At 37.8% G+C, this 7,988-nt stretch overlaps 1 pseudogene; it reads left to right on the forward strand.

Moving 5' to 3' along the window:
• Positions 1-3,290: 3,290 nt before the first annotated feature.
• Positions 3,291-3,854, forward strand: LOC118837021 (annotated as a pseudogene).
• Positions 3,855-7,988: the final 4,134 nt, after the last annotated feature.

Below are 7,988 nucleotides of genomic sequence, written 5' to 3' on the forward strand. Positions count from 1 at the left end.
CCCTCTCCAAGCAGTCAATAAACTCCAGTGGCTCCCCATTACCTCCAAGACCAAGCATAAAGTCCCATGTTTGGCATTTGAAGCTCTTTGCCACCTGGGCCTTTTCTACTTTTCCAGAACTTTTATATTTTGCTCCCCTCTGCTTATTCTATGATACAGTCACTTTCGCCCTCACATGACACCCCAAACTTCCCATCACCATGGTTTTACACCACTCTGTTTTCCACGCTTGGAAGGTTCTCTCTCTCTCCTTTTTCTTTTAGTTTTCTAGGCTTCCTTCAAGACTGAGCTTGCACCTAACCATTTGTAGGAGGGCTTTCCTGATACCTCTCTTTCTCATCTCGGATAACTTTCCATTTACACAGCAAATAGTTTGTGTACAAGTGTGCGCTGGAGCTAGTTTATGCTTGTTTGGAGAGCTATTAAATTTTTTAATTTTTCAGTTTGAGCATTTATCCCTCAGAAATCAGCAAGCACTGGAAATCAGGGCTTGATTGTTTTGTTGATTGTCTAGACTTAAAGTGGTGGAGAATATGTTAATAACATAAATTAAACTTTAAAGTTTGTCTTGTACACATTTTGCCCCCTAGAAAGCCAATTGTTAAACATTTAGCAGCATGCTACTATTTGCATGAAGTTATTTATTTTGTGTACCTCATTTGAATGTGATCTCTTTGTGGCCAGCTCTTAGTTTTGTCTTTCTTTATATTGTCCTTATTTAGCACAGGTCCTGGAAGATAATAAATACTGAATAAATGCTTGTTGACTGACTGATATCCACAGTTGTTATTCCTGAATTTTATTTATCAGTTAGAGAATTCTTGTGGTGTCTTTGTTTTCCTGCAATCTTCATGTGATAAGATATTAATGGAGCAAGACACAAGACTAAGAACAATATTGACTCCAAAGAACTGTCTTTTTATTGAGGAATTTCTTGCCTTGTACCTTTCTTGTAGACCATGAAGTCTGCTAACATGAAACTCAGCTGCATTTTCTTCCACCAAGTAGATAACAGTGGTGCCAGGGTCTGCTGGAAAGAACTCTGCAATATGAATCAGGAGAGAGGGGATCACTTAAATTTTTAGGCCCTATTTTATTCATCTGTGTAATTACACTTGCTTTTAGTTTTCTTCAAAAGGTTATTGTGGAGGCAAAAAAATGATATGATAGATGAGGAGGGCTGAATTTACATAGTATTTCAGAGTTTGTTCAATACCTTACACTTTTATCTCCAAAAATTTTGTGATGTAGGTGCTATTATCTTCATTTTATAGATGAGGAAACTGAGTCACAGAAAGGAAGTAACTTGCCCAGGGTCACAGAATTAGTAAGGATCAAAAGGAGGATTTGAACCTATTTTTTTCTGATTCCAAGCTCAATGCTTTAGCTACTGTTCCATGCTTTTTCTCTCTTCCAGAAGCAAAAGTGTTGGCACAGGAAATGCTATATATGTACCATCATAACCTATTTCATGGATTTGACTGTGCTGTATTGTACAGGCACTTTAGAATAGAACTGACTTAGAGGGCAGGACAATGCCTTTTGGAGACAACTATTTTAGGAAATTGAGCCTAGAGTTCTGCTATTTCTTCCACTTTTGTAGAGGCAGGAGGCTTTGGCTTGTCTCTTTATGCTGTCTTTTCTCAGCAGGGTGCATTTAAAAATCCATCCCTACTGTTTTCACATCACAATAAATGGTTATTTCAGTCTGAAGATGAGTTTTTTATGTATTCTTGAATAAGAGAAGACCATGAAGGATGGCTTCCTATCTACTGCATCCATGTGGTCCATCCTGGGGAGAACAAAAAAAAAAGGTGAAGTACGTGAGATGTATAGATAATGTCCTTACCTCCCTTTTCTCACTCTTCCATTTTCCCATCTTTTTTGGCATTTTTCAGTGTCTCCTAAAGTGTCCAATGCGTCAACGTTTCATTCTCCCTCAAAGTGGCTTGTGTGGTTTAAATGATTCTCTCTCAAGCAGTGGGAAGAGAGGTTTGTCATCTTCCTTGTTATCTTCTTCTGAAGGTTCTCATTTCCATGACTTTTCACCTCTCTTTAGCTGTTCTTACAGAGAACTGACAAGGTCAATCCAAGGATATGAAGCTCAACCAGTTCATGTTGTCCTTCCTAAGCTAGCTCAGGGTAGAAAGCCCATCAAATAATGTTCGAATCCTTATTATCAGGATTATTACTTTCTCCATTACTTTGGATGAAAGGTACATATGTAAATTCAGAGAGCAGACCAAAAATGTTCTCAGTGGATGTTTTCAAATATTTATGAATCCTAGAAGCATTTTTCCTTACAAAGAAATTAGTTAAATATTTCATACTTGCATCTTATTATGAGCTTTTGGTTTAATGTATTATTTCAGATTATGTAACAACTTTTTCCCCCTATGAAATTCCTTGTTTGTTCAGCTAAAGTAAACTTTATCTTTCTTGGTGCCCGGTCAAAAGGTATATAACTAAAACAATTCTGAGGAAGTCAAATGGAAGGAATGTGCTAGTATTTACTGCATTTAAGGGAGAAAGGAGAATGGAATCAGTGTGATAACAATAGAAACACCACAAGCTCTGGAGTAAGGATACCTATGTTTCCATACCACCTCTCTGACGCTTACTACTGGGGCAGCTAGGTGGCTCAGTGGATAGAGCACTGGGCTTGAAGTCAGGAAGACCTGAATTAAAATCCAGCCTCAGTCACTTACTAGCTGTATGACGCTGGGCAAGTCACTTAACCTCCATCTGCCTCAGTTTCCTCATCTGTAAAATGGGGAAAATAATATAACTTACTTCTCTGGGTTATTGTGAGGATCAGATGAGAATAATTGTAAAATGCTTGGTATAATGCCTGGCACTTGTGACCTCAAACAAGTCACTGAGGCTCCCTGGGCCTTACTTTCTTCACCTATAAAATGAAAAAGTTGGGCTAGATGGCCTCTGAGGTGTCTCTCCAGATCTAATTCTATGATCCCAAGGGTGGAGAAATGCAGAATTTAGAAGCAATAAAAATGAAGGCAAACTACCTCAGAACAGAGGTTCAAATGGGAAGAATTCAGAGGACCTAAGATAAATCAGCCATCGTTGTCTCTCTGTCCCTGAGATTAAGGCTCGTTTTCTTTTCTCTGTTTCCTCCCTCATTTGCTGCTTTATAATGAAAGCCAACCTCCCCCTCCCCTGCCTCCCCCCCCCCCCCCCCCCCCCCCCCCCCCGCCCAGCGCCATTCAGGCTGCATCGCGTTCACACGGAGCTCGAGAACCCGCAGCCCTAGCGCCGCCGCACGCCCGCTTCCCTCTTCTGCCATCATGATCACCAACCCGGACCTCATCAGCCCTGATGAGATGTTACAAGATCTGGGAGATCGCGAACGGGCTGTGCCTGGAGGTGGAGGGGAAGATGGTCAGTAGGACAGAGGATACCATTGATGACTCACTTACAGGTGGAAATACCTCTGCTGAAGGTCCTGAGGGTGAAGGAGCAGATGCCACTGTAATTACTGGAGTCGACATAGTAATAAACCATCATCTGCAAGAAACTAGTTTCACAAAAGAATCCTACAAAAAGCACTTCAAAGACTACATGAAATTAATCAAAGGCAGACTTGGAGAACACAAGTCAGATAGAGAAAATCCTTTTTATGACAGGAGCTGCAGAACAAATCAAACATGTCCTTGCTAATTTTAAAAACTATCAGTTCTTCATAGGTGAAAACATAATCCAGATGGCAAATGGCTCTCTTGGACTTCCACGAGGATAGTGTGACTCCATATATGATGTTTTTTAAAGATCGTTTGGAAATGGAGAAATTTTTACAAATTCAGCTGATTACTTTGATTACCTGTCATCATAACTAGCTGCTGCTTTTTGTCATCTACACAACACCAGGACTTGGACAAACTGGGACTGATGCCATCTTGAGCTTTATTCATTTATTTTTGACCTTGTTTTATTTGCAGTGGAGACATTGATTTTAAAAACATGTCATGTAGGCTGTCTAAAAGAAAACACATTCAACACCCGCCCCCCAAAAATAATGGAAGCCAACAATTTGTGCTGAATATGCTCCATAATGATTGGCAGGGTTTGGCTCTACCTATGAAATGACGTCAATTGCAGTAGTAACAGCTCTTATTTTGGGGTCTTTCTTTGCAGTAAGACATTGAACAGCTTATAGTGAAGATGGACCCTAGATCGTAGGATTGAGTTTCAAAAGTTGAATAAGCTCTGCTTATTAAAGAGAATTAGAATCTTTCTAAGAACTGCTCCCTTAGGAGGCTTGCATTGTTCCTCTAAAGGCAATTAAATGGGCCAGCTAGAAAACATTATTCATTTGGACAAAGCAAACTAACAGTTTGCTAGAAAAGAACAGTTCTGGATTTGAGAAACTAATGTTCAAACTGCTGGAATTCTATCCTTGCTTTTATGAAAGCGTTACATTTATAGGAGCCAAGACACAGAGCAGCTTCAACCCCTTCCCAGATTACTTGCATCCTACTTAGATAGACTGAAGTCAGTATTTTTATTTACTAAGCTCTTAATACACAAACTCTGGAGCTGTAACTAAAGATTTTTCCATGGTGATGCTGGCTGAATAGATGATCTGGGTGTGGAAATATTAGAGGTGTAATGTTTCTGCTGAATGAAGTCAAAATTTAGTACCCTAGCACTTTTACTTTATGTAAAATATTGGGAAATAAGAGGATGATACTAAAACTATCAACTAGAAAATTACTTTAGTACTGTAGCATATCATTTTCTCATGCATAACTTTGTAAAGTCAAATAAAAAAAATCTTATAAATCCCTATGGCAAAGAGAAATGAAATTAAAATCCAAGCAAAATTAAATTCTAGAAGATTAATGTTGCCTTTTATGTTTTGATGACAACAATAAACATAATGCAATTTTGCTAACTTATTGCTTTAAATTACAAGTTTATAGCCAACAATGGTGCCATTTTAGCACAGAAAACTAAATGCTTTTGTTTGAGGGTCCTGACAGGTAACCTGCAGACTAGTAATGAAGAGGTACTTAACTCGTTAATAGTTTTTATATTGGCTTAAATAAAATTGAAATTGGTTTAAAGTCCTTAGCACATGTAGAGATTACATGTAAGCCTATCAATTTATCTTTTAATAGACCTAATGACTTATATTTTCCTTTATATTTAAGCATATATTTCTTTTATATTTAAATATACTTCTTTGCTTGTGATGTTATCTGTATGTGAATGAGCCTAAAAATAACTTGTGGCCACTTGGAGAATACTTGTTTCTAAGCTTATGAGGAATACCTATTCTGTGGTGACAAAAGTTTTCTAATTGGCTGCTAAGCCAGAGTAACTCTAGAGTTACTAAGCTGTAACTGAGTATGTTTTCCTTTGTGGAGGAGGTATATGAACATTTTGATTCTTACTCATATAATTTTGATAATTCTGTATTCTCAATATTAAAAAAATATTGCTTAAAAATGTGGTAGTCAGTTTCTAATATACTTCCCTCATGAAACCCTCCCTTGTAACATAGAACAGTAGTTAAGCAAAGTTAGTCAATCAGCCAATAAACATTTAATAAACACCTACTATGTGAGAGGAACTGAGTTTTTTTTTTTACAAAGAAAGGTAAAAGACAGTCCCTGTTCTCAAGCAGTTCACAGCAGAATGGGGAAACTCCCCCTGTGAATGCATTGGATGATGTATGCAGCTTTATAAGTCCCTAGTCCCATGTGTCTCTCCTTAAAGGAGTGAAATTTGTTTCATTGCTTGTCTTCCAAGACCGAGACTGGTCATTGTATTGCATCTAAGTCCAGCTGCTTTTCTGAGTTGTTTTAATTTATATTAATGTTCTCATACATATCATTTTCTTGATTTTGCTTTCTTAGCTCTATGTCAGTTTGTAAAGTTTCCCTATGTTTCTCTGAATTATCTATATTTGTCATTTCTTTGGTGCAATAGTATTGTATTATATATGCAAAACAGAGTTTGTTCAGCTGTTCTCTAATCCAGGGACACCCACTTTGTTTGCAGGGTTGTTATCATTTTATTTTATTTTTAGGCTGCATAATGCAAAACCTTGGAGAAAATTCTTTTCTTTTTTTTTGGAAGTTTCATCTTGTTTACCACAATGAAAGAGATACTTTTTCTATGCCCATATAATAGCCTCTTCCTTTGCAGAATCAGATTCACAGCTTGGACAGAGCTTGTCCTGGTTTATGCCTCCATGTGAAAAGACATGATACTACTCAGAAATTAAAATGTTCACAGTGCAAGATCTTCGTTTCCCTAAAGGAAAGGCTGAAGAAATGAATGAAGACAGGATCTGTATAAAGTGTTGAAACTGTGCCAAGAGGAAATTGCGTTTTCCAAAGAAGTCCTCTGTGATGGGGAATACACAAAATACCAGCTAAATAAATCAAAGTCCTATTTCAATGAGCCCATCTGAACAAAAACTACATGGGCCTTGATTCATTACCTAGGAAAGATGAGCCGACTCCATGGGGGTTTTTCCAAGGATTTCAAACTTGATTTTCAGGCTGACTGCTATATCTGATTATTAATGTGCTTGATGAAGGAGAGAGTTAAAAGCAACTCTCTATTTCCCTTATCTCCTTTCTGGAATAAATAAAACAGTATGTGCTCAAGCCTCCGGTTACTGATTTTTTTTTCCTTAAAAAAAATGCCCACCAAGATTCAATTGTTTCTGGGTACTCAGTGTCTTCCCTGTAATTCTCCTTAACCTGACAATTTCAGAGTCAGGAGTACCTGGTGTATATGTTACCCCCTAGTACTAGTACATTAGATACTTTGGGGAGCTTCAGCAATTGTTTCTGACAGCCAGGGCACTCTCAGTAGAGTACAGAAACACTTTCCCACAGTGGCCTTTAAAGGAGTCATTAGATTCTGCACTCAAAAATTTGGCTCCGTGAGTTGGCTTTCTCTTTGAATCCAGGACGGTGGTGGGGAGGAGGGGGATAATTTGATAAGACTGGTCCTCTGCCCTTCCACTCCAATGATGGAGGGAAAAATGATCCAGAAGCCCTTGAAAATCTTGAAACATTGAAAAGTTAAGGAGAAATACACCATCCACTTAGCAGCTATTCACTATTTTGCTCAAGATTTGAGAAGTTATTTGGGATCAGACATTGCAGTTTAAAGATCACTCCTCAATCAATTTTGTGATGTTACTAATCCTTCTACTCTGGTCAGGTATGGAGTAAGAATTAGTTATTTCTGAGATTTATAAGGCCCACAATATTTGGGACAGATAAACCTAGCTAGAGGGATAGCTGTATCTCAAGGTTACACCTCAACCCAATAGTACCCCCCAGGCCTCTAGCTGTTGGGAAAAATTAAATGTTAACTTGTTAAGTATTTACTACTGGACTCTTGGAATTTATTTCATATTTTAGATCCAAAAATATGGAGGGGGGAATAAACCCAGGAATATCTGCCTCCTTAGAAAGCATGTAGTAATTTTAACTTTCGGTTTGTATATGATCCCATAAAATTTATACGGGAAGAAATTAAATGTATAAAATGATTTATAGGTGGATTAAAAAAGCTTGCAAGTTTGGGGTTTCATACATCTTCATGAAAACTGTTATAAATCTCTGTAAGCTAAATTGCTTATCCGAGTTCTACAGAAACAGCATAAACAGAGCAAGCAATTATCTGTAATAAACTTTTTCTTTAATACTGTGGCAATCCCATTTTTGTAAGGTGCATGTCATAATTTATCTTGTGTGGTGTCATAGTCAGATATTGTATGCTAGTCCCGCATGTTTTGTTTTGGTTTTCTTTTTTTTTTTTTTTTGTTTTGTGCAGAAAGTTTAGCCACTGTGGGCAAGTCGATCCAGTTGTAAAATTGAGAGCAAAGTGCTAGCTAGCATGAGTGAAATCATTGGCATCTCCAGTCTGTCTGTGGGGAGCCATCATGGTTTTACAAGTGTTCTCCAGTCTTCTAGGATATAATGCTAATAGATAATGTCTCA

The sequence above is a fragment of the Trichosurus vulpecula genome, chromosome 2 (assembly GCF_011100635.1).
Source record: "Trichosurus vulpecula isolate mTriVul1 chromosome 2, mTriVul1.pri, whole genome shotgun sequence".
In the NCBI taxonomy this organism is placed as follows: domain Eukaryota; kingdom Metazoa; phylum Chordata; class Mammalia; order Diprotodontia; family Phalangeridae; genus Trichosurus; species Trichosurus vulpecula.